This window comes from Scyliorhinus torazame, chromosome 10 (assembly GCF_047496885.1).
Source record: "Scyliorhinus torazame isolate Kashiwa2021f chromosome 10, sScyTor2.1, whole genome shotgun sequence".
NCBI lineage: Eukaryota > Metazoa > Chordata > Chondrichthyes > Carcharhiniformes > Scyliorhinidae > Scyliorhinus > Scyliorhinus torazame.
In genome coordinates this window covers 208,915,831-208,943,492 of record NC_092716.1, presented here as the reverse complement: position 1 = coordinate 208,943,492, position 27,662 = coordinate 208,915,831, and the positions used below count along the sequence as shown (strand labels likewise).

The 27,662-nt window shown below is 50.9% G+C and overlaps 1 protein-coding gene across 5 annotated transcripts in view; it reads right to left on the bottom strand.

Moving 5' to 3' along the window:
• Positions 1–27,662, bottom strand: part of saxo4 (stabilizer of axonemal microtubules 4) — a 344,826-nt gene that overhangs the window by 302,263 nt on the left and 14,901 nt on the right. For 4 of the 5 annotated variants that reach the window (XM_072466830.1, XM_072466826.1, XM_072466828.1 and 1 more), the window contains exon 1: positions 22,182–22,260. The exons of the other annotated variant lie outside the window; for it this stretch is intronic. The gene's annotated coding sequence lies outside the window, so the exon portion shown is untranslated. Of the gene's footprint in view, positions 1–22,181; positions 22,261–27,662 lie in introns of those variants that run through there. 5 annotated transcript variants of the gene reach the window in all.

Genomic DNA, 27,662 nt, shown 5'->3' with positions numbered 1-27,662 from the left:
CAGGACACTAAGGGACAATTTATCATGGCCAATCCACCTAACCTGCATATCTTTGGACTGCGTGAGGAAACCGGAGCATGCGGAGGAAACCCATGCAGACACAGGAAGAAAGTGCAAACTCCCCACAGTCACCTGAGGCCGGAATTGAACCCAAGACCCTGGCACTGTGAAGCAGCAGTGCTAAACACTGTGCCGCTGTGCTCCAAGTACGTTCTTATGGGGGCAACCAGTTCTCTGTAAAGAAAAAACATGCACTTTTTTCAAATTACCCAGGATCTTCAGGAGCTTTCTGATACTTCAGGAGAGTTGAAGGCTCAAGGAGTAAACTCTGACAAAAAATCGGGAGTAGTGCCAAAAGGCATGGTTAAATATTTAATCTTTCCAGCAACTACTGCAACCAAGCCAGTGTTAAACGTGGTGCATTCCTTCACAACTGGTGACATCGAGACCTTTGGGCAGCCCAGGTTCTCTATATATTTTGCCCAGGCTTGGCTCCCGGAGAGGACATGCCAGCTTTGCTGCAAAGCATTAACTCAACACCAGAGACTGTGACAAGCCAAACTTGACTGGCATATAGAACGGGTGCTACAGGCTGTCACCGATGGTGGGAGGAACCATCAAGTCCTTTTACTTAGTTACTGCCCATTACAAGTTGGACAGCCTCTGACTAATAAGGTGCTGACTCGCCACGGTCCACATGCTTCAATAAGTGCTTGCAGCTTAGAGTGTCTGCTCAACAAGTGGATGGAATCCATTGCACTGGGCAAATAAACAAAGCAAACAATAAGAAAGAAGGTGCCAACTCTCCGATTGACAAGCTGGAACTTTAGAATCATGTGTATGTAATTGACAGATGACTTACAGCTGATCGATAACACTTGCAAGACAGCCATAATCAACATGGAATTTGATAAGCTGGACACTGACATAGCTTCCCAACAAAAATACCGGGCCAGGATTCTCCGATCCCGTGCCGGATCAGAGAATCGCCGGGGGGGGGGGCGCGAGAATCACGCCACACCACTCCGACACAGGCCCGCCGTTTCTCCGGCGCCCACGGGGGTCGCTGCCACGCCGGTCGGGGGCCATTGAAAGCAGCCCCCCCCCCCGGCGATTCTCCGCGCCTCGACGGGCCGAGTGCCCGTCGAGTTCCGCCGGCGTAGGTTACGTATGGTCCTACCCAGCGGGACCTCAGAGTTCTGGCTGCGGGGGCCGTCCTGGTGGGGGGCGCGGGGGATCCAACTCCGGGGGGGGCCTCCACGGTGGCTTGGTCCGCGATCGGGGCCTACCGATCGGCGGGTGGGCTAATTCCGTGGGGGGGGCCTGTGTTTCTCCACACCGGGCCCTTGTAGGGCTCTGCCACAATGCCCAGGGGCTGGTGTGGAGATGGGAACCCACGCGCATGCACGGAGTCGCGCTGGCCGTGGCGTGCCGGCCTTCGAGCGCCGAAGCAGCGGACACCATTCCAGCGCCATACTAGCCCCCTAGGAAGAGGTGAATACCTGGGCCTGGAGGCCCATTGATGCCGGAGTGACTAACGCCGCTTTTGACGCCGGCGTCAGAACCTGACCGCGGGATCGGAGAATCCCGACCCAGGTCCGCCAAGAGTAATCACTGAAAGGAAAATGTTAAGAATTGGGGGAAATTAAGATTAAAAATTGAAATTGGGATCAAATAAAAAAGGGAGTTGATAAGGGCAGCTGTCTGAAGGGATTTTGATATGCAAATTAGCTATCAGTGAAAAAAGCATGTATTTACCTAACTGACCCAGGGAAAACAATGGGGTATAAATGAGGTAACCATGTCTATGCTAAAAGCCAAATTTACTAAGTGGGTAACATCAAAGGGAAAGAATGATATATCCATAGCGGAATAACTGGAGAAAGGGACACGGTAGCACCAACCATCACCACCACACCCAACTACAGAGAACAGTCTGCTGAAAACAGGTTCCTACTATAAGGGCAGCTGATTAAAGTCCAAAACGTGAACCGAGATCATTTCACCTTTGGTGAAACTGAAGACAGTTATCCCAAATAACCTGTGTATGGTAATTTTCTGCTGGATTTAGCTCATAGAGTTATATAATATTGGATGTTGTTTGGGAACAAAGAGACATCTCAGAGTTCAGGAAACGTAGGTAGTTAGGAACAAATGGGTAACGTAATGTAATACTGTGTGTGTATAGCCATCAGTGTAATTAAGTGTTGTACTGTATTATAGTCCTTGTGTGTTTTTTCTTTTCAATTAATAAATATTCTTTATTAATTGATCACACAACTGGACTATTTCTCTGTGGTTTACATAGCTTTTCTCATAGTATACACCACTAAGAATCAGTTTTCCAAGTTACCCTTATGAGTTTTGGAATACCTTCATATTTCACATCAACAGGGTTCTTACCAAAAACATTACACATTAATCTGGCAGAGGAAGGATTCAGAGGGAATCCTGAGCAAGGTGTAGGCTTTGCTGCAAGGAACTGGCTACTCTTGATGTTAGAACTCGTTAGAAATGGTCCAGAACGTGTTCTCTCAAGCCAGCTCTCAACTCTCAACAAGCCAATCAACTTCATGAGCATCTATGCTCCTACGCTGTGCTTCACTCTTTGAGGAACATGACACTGCTATCAGCAGAATTCCTAAGTCAGAATATATTTACCTACCTGCAAGCAAGTTATGGAAATGTGGACATTGACACTGACAACAAGGATTCAGTCGCTGATAGCTGTGAATACGGAGGTTTATTACCAGGAAAGCCATTGGAGCAGGTGAGCAGAAACGAAAAGCTTAGCTGGCTGAGAAGAGGAAGAGGCACCAGAAAAATCAGAGGCCAGAAAATCGTGCACCTTCTCTGTCCACTTCTTCTGCAGAAAATGCAACAGAGATTACCATGTCAGAGTGGGGTTCCTGAGTCACCCCAGGTGATGCTTAACACAGAGTTGACCACCTTATTATGGGCCAGAGGTTAGAGAACCCCAAAGGATATCATGGATTTCACCTGACCCACAACTTTAAATAAATTTTGCATCTGGGGAGCACAAGGGCCCACTTTACAGGTGTGGTGCAAAAGAGAGCTAAAGTATGTTTAAAACGAAACAATGTTTATTTTATGAATCCAGTTAACATTTTATAAACACACAGTAAACACCTTATCAACTACAAACATTGATACTTTCCGAAATACAATATTCTATAGATAATCCTTAATAACTTCCCAAACAACATCCATAAGTTAAATCCTATTTAAAATAAAGACAGCAGATTTAAATGCTCTGCAGAAACACGTATTACTTTGAAATTATCAATGATCTGGAGCCATTCCTTAGCTTGTAGAGAGAGATCATTACACAGCTGCTTGCTTTGAATGCAGCTATCCACCTCTGAAAACGAAACCTAAAACACACTGCATCTGCCAGCTCAAAAAGGAAAGTGAAAGACAGGCAGCCCAGCTCCACCCACACACTGACATCACTGCAGCTATTTGATAAACACCCATTTCTTAAAGGTACATCCACCTGACAACCTAAGCACAAACTATCATCTTACGAGACTGAGCAGCTTTAACTCAGGATTTGAACTTTAACTATGGGTTCAAGACTTTGTGAAACTTGTCAGAGAAACCAAGGTGAGAGAATTATGGGATTTGAGGGACTTAAACAAATGGATATTCTTCAAATACAAAAACTATATACCTGCCTCCTTGCTTGCATGAAATGCTTTGCTCACAGGACTTGTTCTGAGGGTGTGCTTTCTCTACTTTGAAGGTCATTTTCACTACTTTGGCATATATTAGCTTTGCTCTACACTTGCCAGTTGACAACCTTTAATTCAGCAAATCTACTTTGGGCCTCAGATGAGGAACTGTGGGGCGGGGAAAAGCACTCCTTCACCGAGGGGGGCCTCTGATGGGGTCTTGCCCGCGATCGGGGCCCACCGATCGGCGGGTCGGCCTCTCCAGCCCCGGCCCTATTTTATTACGCGGCCCCTGAACCCCCACGCATGTTGCATCGGGGCCGGCGCGTTGAGGAAGTCCTCCGCGCATTCGCGGGTTGGCGTGGCCTAACTGTGCATGCGCGGGTTGGCTCGGTGCCCAGTTGGCGCCGGGAAGGGAGGCTGAAGTATGCTGGCCCCCTCTGGGGGCCAGAATCGGTAGTGCCCATTTTGCGCCGTCGTGAAACGCGACGGAGTTCACGACGGCGTGAACACCCTGCCTCCATTTCCGAGAATCCCGCCCACTGTCTCTGTGGAGTTTGTACATTCTCCCTGTGTTTGCGTGGGTCTCACCCCCACAACCCAAAGATGTACAGGCTAGGTGGATTGGCCACACTGGGAGAAGTTTAGCTAGGATGCTCCCACATTGGAATAGCTAGCGGGCAGTCATTACGTTGGTTCACATCTGAAACACTCAGATGACGTGGCAGAAGGCTGCCAGCACCCACCCACAGAGCAACACTCCCGCAAGAGCTGACACTTGGAAAGCAAAGAGGAACAAAATGAGAGACAAGTTTTTAGAAAATAAAATCATTTTAACAAATTAAGATGCTTGTTTATTGGAAAAGGTTTCACTCCTTCCAGATTGAGTTCTTTCCATTTATAGCTGTCATGCGCAACTTCTTTAAACAAGTTTCCCGTCTAAAATGTTTCCTCCACAGTGTGCAATCCACAAATATCTTTATAAGTGCACTACATGTGGCATTTTTTTAAGGATCGTTCTTTCTGCATACATTTCTATTAAAGCTCCTTCCATAAGCACGTAAGAATTAGGAGCAGTAGTCTGCCGCATGCCCTGTCAAGCCTGCTCCCGATTCAATAAGATGATGATTGATCTTCAAATCCATTTTCCCAACCAATCACTATGTTCCACAATTCCCTGAGAGACCCCAGCTTTAAATATGTTCAATGATGGAGCATCCACAACCCTCTGGGGTAGAGAATTCCCTAGATTCAAACCCTTTGAGTGAAGAAATGTCTCCTCATCTCATTCCTGAATGATCGGCCTATTATCCTGAGAATGTGCTTATCCGTTTTTGATTCCCGGCCAGTGGAAACAATCTCTCAGCATCTACCCCGTCAAGCCCCTTCAGAATCTTATTTGTTTCAATGAGATTGCCTTTTATTCTTCTAAACTCCAGAGGATAGAAGCCCAATTTACTCAGTCTTTCATCATAGGACAACCCCCTCAGCCCAGGGAACAATTTTAGTGCATCTTGATTGTACCGCCTCCAATGCAAGTATGGGCAGGATTCTCCGACCCCCCCGCCGGGTCGGAGAATTGCCGTGGGGCGGCGTAAATCCCACCCCCACCGGCGCCACATTCGCTGGCACCGGTGATTCGGCGGGGGCGGGAATCACGCCGCGCCGGTCGGCGGCCCCCCCAGCGATTCTCCAGCCCGCGATGAGTCGAAGTCCCGCAGCTGTAATGCCGATTAAACCACCTCCCTGACCGGCGGGACCAGGCGGCGTGAGCGGGCTCCGGGGTCCTGGGGGTGGCACAGGGAGATCTGGGTCTGGGGGGTGCCCTACGGTGGCCTGGCCCGCGATTTGGGCCCACCGATCCGCTGGCAGGCCTGTGCCGTGGGGGCACTCTTTCCCCACTCGTCGGCCATATCCTCCGCAATGGCCGACGCGGAGGTGACCCTCCCGCTGCGCATGCGCGGGGATGACGTCAGCAGCCGCTGACGCTCCCGCGCATGCGCGGACTTCCGCCGGCCGGCGGAGTCCCTTCGGCCCCGGCTGGCATGGCGCCAAAGGCCTTCCATGCTAGCCGGCAGGACAGCAACCACTCCGGCGCGGGCCTAGCCCCTAAAGGTGAGGGCTTGGCCCCTAAAGGTGCGGAGAAATCCGCACCTTTGGGGCGGCCCAACGCCGGAGTGGTTCACGCCACTCCATCCCGCCGGGACCCCCCGCCCCGCCAGGTAGGGGAGAATCCCGCCCTATATCTCCTTTCTTAAATGTGGAGACCAAAACTGCACACAGTACTCCAGATGCAGTCTAACCAAAACCCTGAACAATTGCAGCAAACTTCTTTATTCTTGTACTCCAATTCCCTTGCAGTACAGGTCAACATACCATTTGCTTTCCTAACTGCTTGCTGCACTTCAATGGGAACTTTTGCCATTCTTTGTACAAGCACACCCAAGCATCTTTGAGAATCAATACTTAGAAGTTTCTTACCTTTTAAAAACTATTGTGCTTTTTTATTCTTATGACCAAAGTGAATACATTCACACTTCTCTATATCATACTCCACCTACGATCTTGTTGCCCACTTATCTAACTTGTCAATAAGTCTTTGCAGCCTCTTTATATCTTCCCTACAGTTTACTTTTCCACCTATCTCTGTTTTATAAGCAATTTTAGATGCATTACTCTCTCTCTCTACATCTAAGTCATTAATATAGACGGTAAATAGCTGAGGCCCCAGCACTGATCCTTGTTGCACTCCACTATTCACTGCATGCCAACATAAAAAAGTTTATTTATGCCAAATCTCTGTTTTCCATCCATTAACCAGTCTTCTATACATGCTAATATATTAACACCAACATCAGGACGGCTTGTCTTGCCTGTTAAAATTTTGTGCGGCACCTAATTGAAAGGCTTTTGAAAATCCAGGTGCAGTACATCAACTGGTTTCCTTTTATCTACTCCATTAGTTACATGCTCAAAAAGCACCAATAAGTATTTCAAATAGGACTTCCCTTTAGTAAAAACATACAGGGCGGAATCTTACCATACTTTTTCAAAGTGTCAGACTTAGACTGAAAACTGGTTCATCAATGACCTCCCTTCCATCATAAGGTCAGATGTTGGAATGTTCGCAGATGACTGCACAATGTTCATCATCATTCATGACTCCTCAGATAATGAAACAGTTTATGTTCAAATGCAGCAAGGCCTGGAAAATATCCAGACTTGGGCTGACAAGTAACAATCGCGCCACACAAGTGTCAGGCAATGACCCTCTCCAATAAGTGAGATCTAACCATCGGCCTCAACATCGCTGGATGCCCCACAATCAACATCCTGGGGGTTTACCATTGACCAGAAACTGAACTGGACTAATCATATTAATACTGTGGCTACCAGAGCAGGTCAAATGCTAGGAATCGACGATGAGTAACTCACCTCCTGACCCCCCCCCCCCAAAGCCTGTCTACCATCTACAAGGCACAAATCAGGAGTGTAATGGAATACTCTCCACTTGCCTGGATGAGTGCAGCTCCAAAAATACTCAAGAAGCTCAACACCATCCAGAACAAAGTAGCTCACTGATTGCTATCCCTTCCACAAACATTCAAACCCTCCACCAGTGGTAGCCATGTGTATCATCTCTACAAGATGAACTCGCCAAGGTTCCATAGGCAGCACCTTCCAAACTCATGGCCACTACCATCTAGAAGGACAAGAGCAGCAGATATATGGGAACCCCACCACCTGGAAGTTCCCCTCCAAGTCACTCACCACCCCGACTTGGAAATATATGGCCGTTCCTTCACTGTCGCTGGATCAAAATCCTGGAATTCCCCCCCCACGAACAGCACTGTAGGTGTACCTACACCTCAGGGACTTCAGCGGATCAAGAAAGCAGCTCACCACCATCCTCAGAGGGGCAACTATAATAACAATAATCTTTATTGGGACAAGTAGGCTTACATTAACATTGTGACAAGCCCCTAGTCGCCACATTCCGGCGCCTGTTCGGGTACACTGAGGGAGAATTCAGAATGTCCAAATAACCTAGAAATATGGGCTAGAAATAAATGCTGGCTAAGCCAGCTACGCCCATTTACTGCAAATTAATTTTTTTAAAGTTACACAGACCAGTTTGTCTCCAGATTGTGAAACACTTGAATGAAAAACATGAGTTTGCATGGTTTACACTGTCACACTGGCAGGGCCGATTCTAATAGAGCCGGCAACCTGTTCTACAGAGATTGGGGCACCATCTTTAAAAGGCACCATGATCATCACTGAAATTTAACTCTTCCACCCCACCATAGTTATCAGGATCTCCACCCCACTCCCACACGCCCACACAATCATTAGACTCTCCCCCCACTCCCGACAATTATCGGGGGCTCACCACCGCGGACGTATCACTGGCAAACTCGCCTCCCTCAGTGCCTGCTCCGCCCCGTACTTGCAATTTTTTTTAATTTTCCAATTAGGGGGCAATTTAGAGTGGCCAATCCTTGCACATCTTTGGGTTGTGAGGGTGAGACCCATGCAGACACAGGGAGAATGTGCAGCCTCCACATGGACAGTGACCCGGGGCCAGGATTGAATCCAGGTCCTCAGTGCCGTGAGGCAGCAGTGCTAACCACTGTGCCACAATGCCACCTGTCGTACCTGAAAGTTATCCCTAGGGCGGCACGGTGGCACAGTGGTTAGCATTGCTGCCTCACGGCACCAAGGACCCAGGTTCCATCTCGGCCCAAGGTCACTGCCCTTGTGAAGTTTGTACATTCTCCCTGTGCCTGAGTGGATTTCACCCCCAGAACCCAAAGATGTGCAGAGTAGGTGGATTGGTCACGCTAAATTGCCCTTCACTTGAAAAACAAAAAGAATTGGGTACTTTAAATTTATAAAAAACAAATGAAAGTTATCCCCTCGCTGCCCACTCTCTCCCCAACATATAAATGAAACATCCCCCCCCCAACATTGTGGGGCCCATGAGGGCTCAGCCCAGCACTTCTCCCTGGCACTACCCCAGCACTGTCCTCCGGCAATGATCCTTAGCACAGGTTGGCACCTCGAGGTTGGCACTGTGACAACCTGGCAGTGCCAACATATGCCAGCAGGCATGTCCCTCCATGGCTATGTTTGCCTCTGCAATCCCAGAGGAATCCCCTTACCTGAATCCCGTTTTTAAAAAGCTCTTGTAAACCGTATGAATGTTCAGTGCGGAGGGATTATGGGCTGACTAATCATATTTAAATTTAGTGAAATCCACTAAAATTAGGTACTTGTGCTTCGTGACCATGAACCTCCTGACGTCACCAGTGAGGAACGGAGGAAATCAGAAAACACGAACTCCCCAGGGAGAATGGCGTTTCCCAATCCTCTCTGGATTTTCCGCCCGCGTTGTCGTTATCTCTGATGTCAAGGGCAGGTTGAAAATCACCCCCATTGACTTGTTCTAATCATATTCTGCTTTTCTAAGTGCATTGTTAAGATTTCCTTCATAGCAGATTCCATTATTTTTCCAGCAACTGGTGATAGGCTAACTGGCCTGTATTTCAGTTTCCTTTCTCCTTCCTTTCTTGAAAAGGGGTGTAGCATTTACCAACTTCCAATCTAATGGGACTGTCCCCAAATCTTATATTTTGGGAATCCTATCTAGCAAATCCATTATCTCTGCAGCTATCTCATTTTGAACACTCGGACAAGGTCATTTAAGTTCCTCCAATATTTTATCTCTGCTAATACTAATTTACTTAACTTCTTCACCTTTTTTAGCCACTAGATAATTGTTTATTTCTGGTATGAAACTTGTGTCTCCTCCATGAAAACAGACACAAAATATTTGTTCAATGCCACCACCATTAGGCGGCGTGGTAGCACAGTGGTTAGCACCGTTGCACAGCACCAGGGTCCCGGGTTCGATTCCCAGCTTGGGTCACTGTCTGTGCGGAGTCTGCACATTCTCCCCTTTTCTGCGTGGGCTTCCTCCGGGTTCTCCAGTTTACTCCCACAAATTCCGAAAGTCATGCTGTTAGGTGAATTGGGCATTCGGAATTCTCTCTCAGTGTACCCAAACAGGCACCGCAGGGGATTTTCACAGCAACTTCATTGCAGTGTTGATGTAAGCCTACTTGTGACAATACTAAAGATTATTATTATTACCATTTACTGATTCCCCATGATAATTTCTCCTGTCTCTGCTTCCAAGGAACCAATGTTTACTTTAGCTACTCTCTTCCTTGTTATATACTTAGAAAAGCTCTTCAAATCCTTTTTCTTATAATTCTGGCTCGTTTACTCTCTTTCTACTTTTTCATTTTTTTATAAACGTTTTGGTGGCCAATTACTAGTTTCTAAAACACTCCCAATCCTTAAACTGGCTACTATTTGTGCAACATCGTAAGCCTCTTCTTTTAATCTAATATTACGCTCAACTTCCTGAGTGAGCCGTGGATGGGTCCCTCTTGCTAAGTTTTTGTTCTTCAATGGTATTTTAGTTGAACATTTTGAATTGTTTCACTGCTGCCTATCAGCGCGAAGGACCCAGGTTCGATCCCAGCCCCGGGTCACTGCCCATGTGGAATTTGCACATTCTCCCCGTGTCTGCGAGGGTCTCACCCCCACAACCCAAAGATGTGCAGGGTCGGTATATTGGCCACGCTAAATCGCCCCTTAATTGGAAAAATAAATAACTAAATAATGTCCCCAACACTTGAGCCTCCAAATGCGTTCACTATTGTGACTATCACTATGCCGGTTTCACTACACACAGATGTGTAAAAATCGTGGGTATGACTGGTCCAACAAGTCTGCTTGAAACATCAGAGACTGCTCATACCCACTGGCCATGCCACTTCCTAGGTGAGGCAAAGAAAAAAGACCAATATCTATTGCCATCAGGGGAGAAAAAATATGGAAAATTCCTTCCTGGTACAAATGAGTAATTAAGGTTGTTTTAAATTGAGAATTTTGTGGCTCGCCTCTGAACTTTTACGTGATCCACTCTGAGTGGAGCAAAACTAAGTACAATATTCTAAATAAAAACAGAAAATGCAGGTCTGGCAGCACCTACGGAGAGAGAAACAGTGTTAGTGTTTCGAGTCCAAAATGACCCTACCTTGGAACTAGAGTTACTGTTTTTATTTTGGATCCCCAGCACCTGCAGTATTTTGCTTTTACTAGTGCAATATTCTATATGGATGATTCAAAGTCGGTGTGCTTTGGTTTGAGATTGGAAGTCCAAATGTCCTATTTGTTTTGCATGGCTACTTGTCGTTATCTTTTTCATTAATTCACGGGATGTAGACTTTGCTGGCTCTGCCAGCATTTATTACGAATCCTTAATTGCCTTGAGAAGGTGGTGGTGAGCTGTCTTCCTAAACCGCTGCAGTCCATGTGGTGTAGATATACCCACAGTGTTGTTAGGGAGGGAGTTCCAGGATATTGGCCCAGTGACACTGAATGAACGACGATATATTTCCAAGTCAGGATGATGAGTGGCCTGGAGTGGAACTTCGAGGCTGTTTAGCACAGGGCTAAATCGCCGGCTTTGAAAGCAGACCAAGGCAGGGCAGCAGCACGGTTCAATTCCCGTAACAGCCTTCCCAAATAGGCGCTGGAATGTGGCGACTAGGGGCTTTTCACAGTAACTTCATTTGAAGCCTACTTGTGACAATAGCGATTTTCATTTTTTCAGTTCATTTCAGGTAATGGGGTTCCCATGTATTTGCTGCTCTTGTCCTTCTAAATGGTGATGGTCATGGGTTTGGATGGTGTTGTCTAAGGAACCTAAAGAGCGTTAGGGAACTATGAACTGTAACATCGAGATCCTTCCCTTTCAATCATTTTCAGCACCATTTCTTGTGAAGTGTAAGGAACACTGTACTAACCTGTGATGTACCATCAATTACCACGAGACAAGAATGGTGAAACAATCGAGGCTTTATTGCAGAAGATGTTGTGCCTCCCGCAGCTGGAAGCAGAATGGAATCAGCGCAGGAGAGCATACAATTTTATACGCCAATGGGCGGAGCCAGCAGGCAGGGATTTACCGTTGTACCTGTAATATACAGGCAGTGCCGTAATGCATACAATATATCACAAGTGATATTTACCACATTCACCCCCTGTTAAAAAAACTCCGGCGGGGGTGACGATAACATTACAAATTAAGTCTGTCGGGGGCTTTGACCCTCCGCCGGGATCGCCTCAGTCCTGGTGGTGATGTGGGCGCCGACGTGGTCATCTGTGACTCCGAGAGCGTGTTGTCCTCGTCTTCGTCACCCCTGAGTGGATCCAGTGGGAGGATGGATCCCGCTAGGGTGGGGGTTGCGGTGAGGTTCGCTGGAGGGAGGGTGAGTGGCGCAGGGGTGAATGAGGCAATCGGGGGCTGGGGGGGGGGGGGTGGGAACCCAGCGGGTGCCAGGTCCCGGAGGGAGACTGTGTCTTGGCGCCCGTCGGGGTGTGTGCCACGTAAGCGTACTGCGGGTTTGCATGTAGGAGGTGGATCTTCTCGACCAAGTAGTCTGATTTATGGCTCCGCACATGCTTCCGGAGGAGGACGGTCCAGGAACTTCAGCCATGTTGGGAGCGAGACCCCAGAGGTGGACTTCCTGGGGAAGGCAAACACACGTTCGTGAGGGGTCTCATTAGTGGCAGTGCAGAGGAGCGACCAGATGGAGTGGAGTGCGTTGGGGAGGACCTCCTGCCAGCGGGAGACCGGGAGATTTTTAGACCGCAGGGCCAGCAGGGCGGCCTTCCAGACCGTCCCGTTCCCCCTCTCCACCTGCCCGTTTCCCCGGGGCTTGTAGCTGGTCGTCCTGCTCGAGGCGATGCCGTTGCTGAGCAGGAACTGACGCAGCTCATCGCTTATGAAAGAGGATCCCAGATCGCTGTGGATGTAGATGGGGAAACCGAACAGAGTGAAGATGCTGTGCAGGGCTTTGATTACCGTGGCAGAAGTCATGTCGGGGCACGGGATGGCGAAAGGGAAATGGGAGTACTCGTCAATTATGTTGAGGAAGTACACGTTGCGGTCGATTGAGGGGATGGGCCCTTTCAAGTCCACGCTGAGGCGTTCAAAGGGACGGGAGGCCTTCACCAGGTGCGCTCTATCTGGCCGGTAGAACTGCGGCTTGCACTTTGCGTAGACTTGGCAGTCTCTGGTTACGGTCCTGACCTCCTCAATGGAGTAGGGCAGATTGCGGGCCTTGACAAAGTGGAAGAACCGGGTGACCCTGGGTGGCAGAGGTCATAATGGAGAGCCCGGAGTTGGTCCACTTGTGCGCTGGCACATGTACCACGGATAGTGCATCTGGGGGCTCGTTGAGCTACCCCGGGCGATACAAGATCTCATAATTATAGGTGGAGAACTCAATCCTCCACCTCAAGATCTTGTCATTTTTGATCTTGCCCCGGTGTGTATTATTAAACATGAAGGCAACCGACTGTTGGTCAGTGAGGAGAGTGAATCTCCTGACGGCCAGGTAATGCCTCCAATGTCGCACAGCTTCCACAATGGCTTGGGCCTACTTCTTGACAGAGGAGTGCCGAATTTCGGAGGCATGGAGGGTGCGGGAAAAGAAGGCCACGGGCCTGCCCGCCTGGTTGAGAGTGGCGGCCAGAGCCACGTCCGATGCATCGCTCTCCACCTGAAAGGGGAGGGTCTCATTGACCGCATGCATCGTGGCCTTGGCGATGTCTGCCTTGATGTGGTTGAAGGCCTGGCGGGCCTCAGCCATCAGGAGAAAAACTGTGGACTGAATGAGTGGGCGGATCTTCTCCGCATAATTAGGGACCCACTGGGCGTAATACGAGAAAAACCCCAGGCATCATTTCAGGGCCTTGGGCAGTGGGGGAGAGGGAGTTCCAGGAGGGGGTGCATGCGGTCAGGGTCGGGCCTTAGGACTCCATTTTCCACTACGCAGCCAAGGATGGCTAAGCGGTTGGTGCGGAACACGCATTTCTCCTTATTGTATGTGAGGTTAAGGAGTTTGGCGGTATGGAGGAATTTTTGGAGGTTTGCGTCGTGGTCCTGCTGATCGTGGCCGCAGATGGTGACGTTATCTAGGTACGGGAAGGTGGCCCGCAGCCCGTACTGGTCAACCATTCAGTCCATCTCTCGCTGGAAGACCGAGACCCCATTGGTGACGCCGAATGGAACTCTGAGGAAGTGATAGATGCGGCCATCTGCTTCGAACGCAGTGTATTGGCGGTCCTCCGGGCGGATGGGGAGCTGGTGGTAGGCGGACTTCAAGTCAACTGTGGAGAAGACTCGATACTGCGCAATCTGATTGACCATGTCAGATATGCGTGGGAGGGGGTACGCGTCGAGCTGCGTGTACCGGTTGATGGTCTGGCTGTAGTCAATGACCATCCTGTGCTTCTCCCCAGTCTTCACTACCACTACCTGAGCTCTCCAGGGGCTGTTGCTGGCCTCAATGATGCCTTCCCGCAGAAGCCGTTGGACCTCCAACCTGATGAAGGTCCTGTCCTGGGCACTGTACCATCTGCTCCTAGTGGCGACGGGTTTGCAGTCCGGGGTGAGGTTCGCAAACAGTGAAGGTGGATCGACCTTCAGGGTCGTGAGGCCGCAGGCGGTGAAGGGGGGGCAGGGGTCTGCCGAATTTCAAAGTGAGGCTTTGGAGATGGCATTGAAAATCCAGGCTGAGCAACAGGGCAGTGCAGAGGTGGGGGAGGACGCAGAGCCTGAAGTTGCTGAACTCTACGCCCTGGACGGTAAGGGTCATGATACAGTACCCGCGGATTTCAACGGAATGGGATCCGGAGGCCAGGGAGATTTCCTGGGTGACGGGGTGTACCGGGAGGGAGCAGCGCCTTACCGTAGTGGGGTGGATGAAACTCTCTCTTGCTCCTGGAGCCAAAGAGGCAGGTCGTCTCGTGCCCGTTGATCTTCACCGCCGTCGTAGCGGTCGCGAGGTTGCGGGGCCGAGACTGATCCAGGGAGATGGAGGCGAGTTGCAGAATATGTTGGGAGGTCCCGGACTGGTCAGCGGTGGCAGAGATAGCAGTAGGCGGCAAACGGCCAGACGAGCAGCGGTGCTGAGGCGCGGCCCAAAATGGCGCCGAAGATGGCAGCGCCCATGGGGCACACATGGCGGGCGGCATCAAAGATGGCGGTGCTCATGGGCCTCACGTGGGTTGCAGTGGGGAAGATGGCAGCACCAACGGGCCGCACGTGGGGGGTATAGAAATGCCGGACCTGGAAACAGCGGCGACCGACCGGGTCTGGCAAACAGAAACAAAGTGTCCTTTATTCCCACACCCGTTGCAGGTCGAGCTCCGCGCCGGGCATCGCTGCCTTGGGTGTTTGCTTTGTCCATGAAAATAACACTTGGGCCCCCCAGAGTTGGCTGGCTGCCGCGCAGCGCAGGCTTGCGGTGAGCTGGAATCGGCCGCTGGTGGGGCCCACGATGCCCACGAGGGTGCCATGCGGTCGGGGTTGTAGGACTTTAGTGAATTAGCAAGCTGCCTAGTCTCCGCAAGATCGAGCGTACCCCCTTCCAATAGTCGCTGGCGGACGTACGTAGACTTCATGCCTGTGACATAAGCGTCTCTAATTAATAGTTTGGTGTGTTGAACTGCCGAAACTGCCTGGCAGTCACAGTTTTTACCAAAGATCTGTAGGGCCCGCAATAAATGGTCCAGAGTCTCCCTGGAGAGTTGCCGTCTCGTGGCCAGGTGGTGCCTGGCGTACACTTGATTCACCGGTTTAGCGTAATGTCCCTTTAGGAGCGTCATCGCTTCTGAGTAGGTGGGCGCATCCCGGATGAGGGGGAAAATTTCAGGGCTCACCCATGAGTAGAGAACTTGGAGCTTCTGTGGGTCCGAGGGTTCTTCAGTGGAATGCTGGAACCAGAATGGAAGCAGCGGATGAGAGCATACACTTTAATACACCGGCTGCTGGGTGGAGCCAGCAGGCAGGGAGTTACTGTTGTACCTGTAATATACGGTCAGTGCCGTAATACATACAATATATCACTAGTGGTGTTTACCACAACCTGAAATGTGATTTACCTGAAAGGTGTTTTGCCTGAATTTTTCCCAGTGCACCTAAATCTGTTTGCAGAAATTTGTTATTCTTCACGATCCTTCCCCTCACCACTTTTCAGAACAGGCTTCTTGGTGATAGCTGTGATGTGTTGGGTGTCTGGATCACATACACGTCACCAACACTTGAAGTAGTGCAACACTATTTTATTAAAAGGTTAACTATTTAAACATACTTGAACTGTGGGTAAATACGATACCAGCTTTAACTAAAGACCTTTGCCTTGTCCTAACCAGTTGATGCACTCAGCACATGGTGAATGTCTGTGTTGCAGGCTGTGAGCTCTGTGCTCCTAGCTGGCTGTTACTCGAATGAGCGGGAACTCTGATGCCCCCTGTCTTTATAGTGCGTGTTCTCTCACTGGTGATTGGCTGCGGTGTTGTGTATGTTGATTGGTCCCACTGTGTGTCCATCAGTGTGTGTCTGCACTGGTACTGGTGTATATTATGACATCCCCCCTTTTATATAAAAAAAATGTGCCTGCATGACAATAAATAGTGTGTGGTGAATGTTCCTGACTACGTGTGTGCAAAGTATTTACAGGACTATGTACATAAAACAGCTATTTACATGGGAAGGTGCCTGGTGCAGAAAAAAAAAGTGTGTCACACAAATAATGAGATGAACACTATATACAAACCACTTGAACGATTAAACGGAAGAACAGAACAGACCTGAGAGTCCATTCATGCAAAGTTCACAAATCAAGTCTCTGAGGTGGGCGACAAATTCTGGTTGGCCGCCTCAAGGGTGGGTCAGGAGCCACCAGCTGAGGAGCGGGCTGGACTGCGTCAGAGTGAGGAGGATGCAGAGTAACCAGAATCTCTGCATAGTCCAGGTCAGGGACAACAGGAGGGCGTGGAACTGGCGGAGGATCACGTAGCGAGTGCGGAACGAGACGAAGGGCACGTCGATTAGGGCGCAAAATGGAACCATCCGGTAGACGAACCAGGAACGAGGGGGGAGCACCTGCCGAAGAACCACAGCAGTTGCAGACCAGCCACCATCCGGAACATTGATGCGGACGTTGTCATCTGGAACCAGAGCAGGGAGATCAGCTGCACGGGCGTCATGAGCCGCCTTGTGCTGTGCACGAGACAGTTGCATTCGTTGAAGGACCGGAACGTGGTCTAGGTCTGGGACGTGAATGGACGGCACCGTCGGCCTCAGGGTGCGACCCATGAGCAGCTGGGCTGGCGACAGGCCAGTGGACAGTGGGGCCAAGCGATAGGCCAGCAGGGCGAGGTAGAAGTCGGATCCCGCATCGGCAGCCTTTCAGAGGAGCCGTTTGACTATGTGGATGCTCTTCTCCGCTTTGCCATTGGATTGGGGGTACAGGGGACTGGATGTCACATGCACAAAGCTGTAACTCCTGGCAAAGTTGGACTATTCCTGGCTTGCGAAGCAGGGGCCATTGTCCGACATCACAGTGAGTGGGATGCCGTGACGAGCAAAGGTGTCCTTACAGGCACGGATGACTGCAGACGATGTGATGTCGTGCAAACGTACCACCTCCGGGTAGTTTGAAAAATTGTCTACAATCAGAACATAGTCCCTGCCCAGCGCGTGGAACAGGTCGATGCCGACCTTGGACCAAGGGGACGTGACCAACTCATGGGGCTGTAGGGTCTCACGTGGTTGGGCCGGCTGGAACCGCTGACAGGTGGGGCAGTTGAGCACTGTGTTGGCGATGTCGTCATTGATGCCGGGCCAGTACACTGCCTCTCGGGCCCGTCGGCGGCACTTCTCCACGCCAAGATGGCCCTCGTGTAGCTGTTCTAAGATGACCTGGCGCATGCTATGCGGGATAACAATGCGGTCGAGCTTCAGGAGGACACCATAGACTACCGCCTGATTGTCTCTGATGTAGTAGAACTGCGGGCATTGGCCCTTGAACCACCCGTCTGTTAGGTGACGCATGACATGCTGTAGCAGGGGGTCAGCTGCAGTCTCGCGGCGAATTTGGACGAGGCGTTCAGCCGTGGCCGGTAGATTGGAGGCCACGAAGGCCACATGGGCGTCAACCTGGCAGACGAATCCCGCTGGGTCACACGGGGTGTTGACTGCCCTGGACAGAGTGTCGGCTATGATCAGGTCTTTGCCCGGGATGTATACGAGCTGGAAGTCGTATCGCCGGAGTTTGAGCAGAATGCGCTGGAGGCGAGGCGTCATGTCGTTCAAGTCTTTTTGTATTATATTGACCTGCGGGAGATGGTCGGTCTCGACGGTGAATTGGGGAAGGCCGTACACATGATCATGAAATTTGACGACACCGGTCAACAGGCCCAGGCACTCCTTTTCTATCTGCGCGTAGCGCTGTTCCGTGGGGGTCATGGCGCGTGACGCATATGCAACGGGGGCCCATGATGAGGCCTCATCGCGTTGCAGGAGCACTGCCCCAATGCCAGATTGGCTGGCTTCGGTCTAAATTTTTGTCTCTTTCGCTGGATCAAAAAAGGCCAATACCGGGGCCGTGGTAAGCTTGGTTTTAAGTTCTCTCCATTCGTGCTTGTGGGCAGGAAGCCATTGGAAGTATGTTGTCTTCCTGACCAGGTTCCTGAGAGCTGTGGTATGAGAGGTGAGGTTAGGGATGAACTTCCCTAGGATGTTGACCATGCCCAGAAATCGGAGGACCGCCTTCTTGTCCTCTGGCTTTTTCATGGCTGTGATGGCAGCCACCTTGTCCGCACCCGGCCGCACACCCAACTGGGAGATGTGGTCCCCTAGGAACTTGAATTCTGTCTGGCCGAAGGGGCATTTGGCATAGGCCCTGCTCCCGTATGCGTTTGAACACGCGCTGGAGGCGACTGATATGCTCCTGTGGGGTGGTGGACCAAATGATTATGTCGTCAACATCGACGCGAACACCTTCAATGCCTTCCATCATTTGTTCCATGATCCTGTGGAATACTTCTGACGCCGATATGATCCCAAATGGCATCCTGTTGTAACAATATCTGCCAAAAGGGGTGTTAAAGGTACACAGTTTCCTGCTGGATCTGTCTCGTTGAATTTGCCAGAATCCTTTCGAAGCATCAAGTTTGGTGAAGAGCTTGGCCCGAGCCATCTCACATGTGATCTCTTCGCGCTTGGGGATTGGGTAATGCTCCCTCATTATGTTGCGATTCAGATCCTTTGGATCAATGCAGATTCTGAGCTCGCCGGAAGGCTTCTTTACGCACACCATGGAACTGACCCAGTCGGTTGGTTCCGTAACTCTGGAGATCACTCCTTGGTCTTGGAGGTCCTGCAGCTGCTGCTTGAGGCGGTCCTTGAGGGGTGTTGGGACTCTGCGAGGTGCACGCACCACAGGCGTGACGTTCTGTTTGAGTATGATCTTGTACGTATATGGGAGCATGCCCATGCCTTCGAAGACGTCTCGGTGCTGGTCGATGATGGCGTTGAGTTGCTCCCTGAAGTCAGCATCCTGGAAGGCAGATGTGTCATCAGGAGAGAGAGAGTGAACTCTTTGAACGAGGTTTAGCAATTTGCACGCCTGTGCGCCAAGCAGAGGGTCCTTCAAGGAGGCCATGATCTCAAAAGGAAGGATGGCTTTTCGTGACTTGTGCGTCACTTCGAGTTGGCATGAGCCGGTAGCAGGAATAATGTTGCCATTGTAGTCCAATAGCTGGCAGGCCGATGGGAGAATGGTTGGTTTGACACGAAGGCTTTGGAAAGCAGACCACGCCATGAGATTGGCGGAGGCACCAGTGTCCAGGTGGAATCGTATTTGGGACCGGTTGACCATCAGGGTGGCACACCACTTATCGTCTGGATCGATGCTGTATACCAACAGCGGCTGGTGTCTTTGCTTCGGGGACAGCCTGTTTTTCGTTATGACACCGACTCGAAAAGACGCCTTCGGGTCCTCGGTGTCACTGCTGTGTGGGAGGTCAGAATCGGACTCGGTGACCGTGGGTTGAATTGCCCGAACATTCCTGCGAGGCTGGCTGAAGCGATATGAATTGGACGGCTGAGCTGCTCGACAGCAGACAGCATAGTGGCCAAGTCTTCCACATCGTAGGCATTGTCGAAATTTTGCGGGGCATTGCCGCTTTAAATGGGCGGAGCCACAGTTGCCGCACGTCGTGATGTCAGCATGTTCACTGCGCCACCGCGCATGCACGGTGCGGTCCTGCGTGGTGCGCGCCTGCGCATTATGTTCCTCCACGTCGCTGTCCCCTCATTTGGTGCGTACAAGCGCGGGAGTCCGTGAAAAGCGCGCAAAATGGCCGCCCTCATCCAGGCTGAGGCACTGGAGGTGTTCAATCACTTGGACCTGTTCCGCCTCGTGGGGACCTTGCCGTGCCGTTTCAGCCGCTTGTATATGGGAGTACCGACTGGTGGCATTTTCATGTAGGACACAGGTCTCGATGGCGGTCGCTAGGGTGAGTTGCTTTACTTTGAGGAGCTGCTGACGTAGGGGGTCCGACTAAACACTGAAAACGATCTGGTCGCGTATCATGGAGTCGGAGGTGGGCCCTTAGCTGCAAGATTGCGCAAGGATGCGGAGGTGCGTTAAAAAGGATTGGAAAGGTTAGTCCTTACCCTATAAATGCTGCTGGAACACGTAGCGTTCAAAACTTTCATTCACCTCTACGCTGCAGTGAGTGTCAAATTTGAGGAGAACCGTCTTGAACTTCGTCTTGTCTTCGTGATCTGCTAGGGTGAGAGAGTTGAAAATATGGATGGCATGGTCCCCAGCCGTGGCGAGGAGAAGAGCAATCTTTCTGGTGTCCGAGGCGCCCGCCCTGTCCGTGGCTTCAAGGTAGAGCTGGAAGCGCTGTTTGAAAATCTTCCAGTTGGCCCTGAGGTTGCCGGCGATGCGGAGTGGCGGCGGCGGGCTGATGTTGTCCATGTTGCAGAATGACGGAATGCTGACGGAAGGCAGATCACTTGCAGGTAGGTCTAAGAAGTGCTAGTATGCAACCACACCTGGTATCATGATGTGTTGGGTGTTCTGGATCACATATAGGTCACCAACACTTGAAGCAGTGCAACACTATTTTATTAAAAGGTTAACTATTTAAACATACTTGAACTGTGGGTAAATACGATACCAGCTTTAACTAAAGACCTTTGCCTTGTCCTAACCAGTTGATGCACTCAGCACATGGTGAATGTCTGTGTTGCAGGTTGTGAGCTCTGTGCTCCTAGCTAGCTGCTACTCGAACGAGCGGGAACTCTGATGTCCCCTGTCTTTATAGTGCGTGTGCTCTCACTGGTGATTGGCTGTGGTGTTGTGTATGTTGATTGGTCCCACTGTGTGTCCATCAGTGTGTGTCTGCACCATGATATACTTGTGTATATAATGACAAGCTGTAGAAACAAAGTAGATACTTAAGTTTGACATAAAGCTAATAGATAAAGATAATTAAAAGTAAAGCCACAGAAGAGGTGGTATAATAAATCTTTGGGATTTTTCACTGCTTCATGAAGAAGTGTGAAGATCTATGGGGATTCTGCCACTGCACTGAAGGGATTGGAGCTTATAAATGCATTCAAAGAAATGTAATTAGAGCCACGTGGAAACAAACAGATAGATTTGGGTGATAGGTGGAGGGGTTTGTTCGTCTGAAGAGGGAACAGTGAGGGAAGGGACAAAGCCCTGGGGAACCTTGAACTGAAAGAAAACAATTCAGAGCATTCGCTATCAACTAAAGCACAGATAAGGTGGCATCAGGTGGTAGATGGCCACGGACAAAGCACATTTTTTAAAAAGTTGACCACAATACCTGCTGTATCAAAGAAATCTTAAACATGCACTTTCTAACAATAACACCGTGCTCAGCCTTTCCTGTGCTATATTGGAAAAGCATTGTATCACAAAACCTGCCCACCCAATAATCAGCTACTCTTTGCTACTGTTCTTCTGCCCTCCAGTGGACACTGCAAATGTATGCATTTGAATTTATAACAGCAAAACATCACAGGGGTTCTGCTAATGACTACACTTCTGTCAAAATGATAATCCAGTCAATCCTCAGAGGATCAAAGAATTCATTTCAAAGAAAATAACATATTTACCACTTATTAGTTTTAAAAGAGGTTGCTAATGGAGTAATATGTACACTTATTTTTATTTATTTTGCTTGAAAATGCTCATCAGCACTAATCCCATTATCCTGGTGCAGTGGTGGGTGTGTAGAAATTTGGCTGCTGCGTACACCTGTATTCGAATTAGCTAACTTAGAATTTTAATGCAAGGTAAATGTATTGACCTAAGTAGTGCATGCATAAATAGTTCATTAATAGAGCTGCTGTTCCCTCAGAACCCACGTCTGGTGCACAGCATGTCAGCCATTGTGTGTTGGGAGGGGCAGAAATTTATGTTAATACATTGATCTCATGTTACAGCAGCAAGTCAGTTCATAACATCCGAAGTGCAGCATTCCTGCAGCTCTTAAGTAGCCATAAGTCACCTTGCCAACCCTCCAGGATTGAGCTGGAGTCTCCAGGAATTGAAGATCAACCTTCAGGATACTGTTGTGTGCAATCCTGGGGATAAAAATCATTGGAACATTAAAAAAAAGATTGTTCTTTTCTTGCTACTTTCTTTGATCATTTCTTGTTACCAGATATAAAAATACGGAAACCAAAGAGAAAATGCTGGAAAATCTCAGCATGTCTGTAGGGAAAGAAAAGAGCTAATGTTTGAAGTCCAGGTGATCCTTTGTCAAAGCCTTTTGTCATATTCTGAGAGAAGAAAGTCCCCTTAATTACTGTATTCATTGGATGAAGTCTTATTTTCTAGATTTCCCCCATGAGAGGAAACATCCTCTCAGCACCTACCTCATCAATTTCCCTCAGAACCTGACATGTTTCAATAAGATAACCAGTCATCTACTAAACACGGGTTCAATCGTTCCTCATAAGACAACACCCTTATCGCAGGAATAAACTCAGTGAGCCTTCTCTGAACTGACTCCAGTGGAAGTATGTTCCTCTTTTAATAAAGAGGCAAAAATTGTATGCAGTGCTCTGAAATAAAAACAGGAAGTGCTGGAAATACTCAACAGGTCAGCCCGTTATCGGTGAGAGAGAAGCTACGTTCTCATGCTGTTGAAAGGTTCTTCATCTAGAAACATAGAAACGTGTAAATAAGAGCAAGAGGAGGCCATTGGGCCCTTTGATCCTGCTCCACCATTCATTATGATTGCGACTGATCATCCAACTCAATAGCCTAACTAATCCCACATTCCCCATATCCTTTGATCCCCTTCACCCCAAGTGCTATATCTAACTGCTTCTTGAAAACATACAGGGCGGGATTCTCCGTTGGCCAATGCCAGAATTGGGAAATACGATTGGGTGGAGAATCGGTTCTGAGATCATGGCGGGTGCCGATTTCACGCCAAATCGCAATTCTCCAACGCCTCGACAGTGGCGCAAATTCACTCCAGAACGCACGTACAGTAAACACCGTTGGCAAATCATTTGCAGGCCCGACCCGGTATTCTCCGGGACCTCCGCAATTCTCCACCTCCACTGGGGCGAATTTCCGACGGCGATTGTGCTTTTAAGATTCATGAACCCGGCGATGTGGCTGCTGAGGGACAGAGAAGATGTCGGACACAGAGAGGCGTGACTGCGGGTGCCGGTTCTGACACTGACCGGGCTGGCTGAGGGTCCGTGCCAGGGCCAGGGGGGTGGAACGGGGGAGCTGGCTATGTGGCTGGGGTGACCCCCATGGGACCGGGGCAGCGTCCAGGCACGAACCGCCATTGCCACAGCCTGCACACCCCACTGACCACCCATCTTGGCCTTGGTTCCGGAGAGTGACACCGGCCATATGGGTTTCCCCACTCCTCACCCCTGCACCACACTCTCCACCATACCCTGCCACCACCTGCCAGCAGGGCATCAGGCAGCCCAACCAAGAGCAAAGCCCACAGTAGCCCCTACAGGGGGGTGCCAGATAGGGGCCGTGAAGCAGACTGCTGGCAAGGGCAGCGCCAGCCGACCATACCTCTGGCAGCAGGAATGGGCGCCAGGGCCAGAGATCCCCACGGTGCCGGGCACCGAAGGGGACAGTGGTGTGGGGTTGTGGGGGGGGGGCACATGCGGGGTCAGAGACCAAAGTGCCAACCGAGGGCACCATGTAGCCCATTGGACCTGGTTGGGCACGGGATTATACACCATGTAAACATGTCGGCCTTTCACCACTTGCAGACAATGGATATTGGAATTCCACCAGCAATGGTGGCCTTCCTGCTGGTCGCCGGAGCCCAGGGGATGCCCTGCGGCTGTACAAGCTGGAGCTGCTCAAGGAGGAGGAGTAAGCGCCAGCAGTAGAACAGGAGGCACTCGCTGAGGGTGGAGAGTAGGCCGCCCAACAGGCCAAGGAGGAGGAGGTGCAAAGGGGGCGCCGCATCAGGCCTCGCGTGTGCCGGCAGCGCCTGTCATTCGAGGACCTGCCAGACCGGGCACTCCGGCTGAGCAGAGTGATAGTGCGACATATCTGCCACATCATGACGCACCTGGCACCGCGGGGGAATAGGGGAGGACACCCTCTCCCGGGTGTTAAAGTGACGGTCGCCCTGAAACTTTGCACCACAGGATCCTTCCAGACGCCGGGCGGGAACTGTCTGGGATTTCACAGAGCTCAGTGCACAGGTGCACCTGCGCCGTAACGGTGGCTCTATGTGCCCAATCAGCACAATACATCCATTTCAATGTGGACTGAGGCAACAAGATGCCAGGGCATCATTAACATGCCCACGATCCAAGGAGTGATCAATGGGATGCATGTCCCCCTACAAGCACCTGTGGATGACAGGCCGCTCAACACAAACCTAAAGATGTTCCACACGATGAACGTGCAGCTGATATGTGACAATCAACTGCGCACCATGCACATCTGTGCCCGATACCCGGGCATCGTGCACGCCGACTTCAGCCTGGCATACTCCAAGATTCTCGGCCACTCAAAGATTCCCAGCTGGCTCCTGGGCGACAGAGGTTATCCACTGCAGACGTGGCTGATAACGCCTATCCGAAGGCCACAGGCCGATGCGGAAATCCGTTTCAACTACACTCATGCAGTGACCAAGGGCGTGATCGAGCAGTGCTTCGGCATCCTGGAGATGAGGTTCAGGTGCCTGGAGGAGCCCTCCACAACATCGCAAAGCAGAGGGGCGATGTGCTGGAGCAAGAGGATAAAAGGCAGGTCTCCTCCGAGGACAAGAATGTGGGGGAGGGCGAGGATGGGCAGGCATGGGAGGCCGCATGACGTGTGCGCCAGGGCCAACGTGCATGTGACGCTCTGATCACCTCCAGGTTCACTGACTGGTGGGGAGGGGGATTACTGTCCAGGGACACATACCCCTCATCACACCCCCCCCACACCCCAATCCCCTACCACCCCCCCTCCCACCCCGCGCCCCCCCCCCAATCCTCCCCTCTATCTGCAACCCCCTCTATCTACATACCTGCCGCACTAGGGGGGGGTGCGGGCTGCGGGTTGGCAGTAACAGCGGGTCTGGTCCATGGAACGGAGGATGACAACACGCTCTGTAATGAGCTCTGGCGCTCTGCATCACTTGACAATGTCTGACTCCTGCCCGCAGTAGCACTTCCCACTGTCCACCTGGAAGATCCCTGCTTGTGAGCTGGACATTCCATCACACGGTGCCATCAAATCACTGGGATGGCAGTTGTGGCGATGATCAAGGGGGAGGGTGGGGAGCCCAGCCCACCCACCACGTCCGCCCATTCCCCCTCTCCTGTGCCCCCTCTCTGGCCAGCCTAGACCAGCCCACCCCTCACATAGATCTGATAGAGCACCAAGGCAGGTTGTAACATTATGAAAAGGTGTGAACAAATATATACATATAAATGCCCTAGCTCCTATCACTATACCAGGCCCTGCATCCGTGTCAACTTAACTGGTGTCTAGTTTTCTGGCCATATGGGCCCTAATACTACATCTAGGAAGATCCCTAGATGGGCATCAGGGAGAGGAGGTGGCCTGCAGTGATTCTCGCTCTGCGACCTGGGTCCCCATTGGCGGCCGTCATCTGGGGCGACCGGGCCTGGATGGGCCCGGCTGCTGCCCGGGTGTCCCAGGTGGCATGGTGCTGCCCTGTTCTACCCACCAATGCACCAGGGAGAGGAAGGGGGAGGTTGGAGATGCTGCAGTGTTCTGGTACCTCCCCGCGGGAGTCACCAGCACGGGCCCCTTCACCTCCTCCCCACTCGGGATGCGCAATGGACCCTGGGCTACTCCATGGGATGAGGATGCACCGGAGCTATCCCCTGAATCACTCCCACTGCCAATCCTGGAGACCCGCTGCCATCTCGGCCAGGGTCTACATGCCCATGGACATGGAGCACAGGGAGTGGGCCATCTCCGTCTGGGACTGTGCCACATCACGCTGCAACTGTGCCACAACCTTCAGGGTCTGTGCCACATCAGCCAGTGACTGCACCAATTCCCTCTGGGAGTGGGCCACATCCCTCTGGGTCTGTGCCACGCTGCCAGTGCCTGGGCAATGCCGCTGACGTTCTCAGCAATGACTCCTGACTGGGCCATGCTCAAGAGCGCTGCTGCAGTGTTCCAGTGGCTCTCGCACATAGCTGCCTGTGAGAGGGAAACCCTGTCCTGGGCCTTGGCCAGCACCTGCACAGAATGCCCCAGCCCTTGGACATGCTGATCCATGGCCGAAACCTTCACGCCCAAGGATACTCCACTGCGGACGCCACCCACATGGTGTTAGCCTGGGTGGCACAAATGGTCAGCACCACCTCCTAATCCTGCATGCATTTGGACTCCTCCAACTGCAACTGCAGGTGCTGGTTGTTTATCAACAACCCCTCATATACTCCCAGGCTCTGCGACTGTATCTCCACGATCGCTGGTACCTGAGCAGCTGTGTGGTGTGCACAAGAGGGTGTCCAAGGAGCCTCTTGTCATGTGAGAGTACCTTTAATAAATGGGTGTTTATTACTGCAGTGATGTCAGAGAGTGGGTGGAGCTGGGCTGTCAGGCAGCTTTTTACTTTCGCTTTAGGCTTTTTTCTGCAGGGTGGGTTTGGTTTCATTTTAGTTTTGGAGAAGCTGCAATCACAGCAGGATGTGTGCGAATCTCTGCAAGCTTATGCGTGTCCATTTGCTGTTTTCTACGTGGTAACTGTTCTCAGTAGTGAAGTTAAGCCTGATGTCTTTCTGTAAAAAGGTGTTCTTAAGTCTTATGGATGTTAAAAGGAAAGTAAGAATTACTTAGTGTTGTAGTCTTTGGGGGTTGTTTTTGAATTAATGGTTGCTAAGATGTTCACTGTATGTTTTAAAAGGTTAACTTGAGTTCACAGAATAAACATTGTTTTGCTTTAAAAAATACTTTTCCATTTCTGCTGTACCGCACCTGTAGAGTGGGCCATGTGCTCCCCATACCACAATCTATTAAAAGTTGTGGGTCAGGTGAACTCCATGATACACTTTGGAGTTCTCTAAACCCTGGCCCATAACACTCTTCACTAAAGTGCCCAATCGAGGTGAGTGCCTCTGGGTAGGTGGAGGGTGTTGGAGACAGCTGTGACGAGAAGTCAGTGTCATCCCCAGACTCGAGCTCAGGCTTGTCTTGGGTCACAGGCATATGGCTCCCGTCTGTGTCTGTGTGCTCATCACAGGTCAGCAGACTGGGGGGCTCCGGTTGTGGCACTGGCTGGGGGCAGGGTACGCAAGGTGTACCCACCTCATCACCAGCAGGTCCTGCAAGACACAAGACAAGACACATGAGGTGGTGGGAGCGAGGGTGGTGTGGGAGTGAGGGGATGAGGGTGAGGGTGGGGTTGAGGGTGGTACAGGGGTGAGAGTCGTATAGGGGTGAGAGTGGGGGTGAGGGTGAGAGTCGTGTGTGGGTGAGGGTGGTGGGGGTGGTGTTGAGGGGACGGGGGTTGACACAA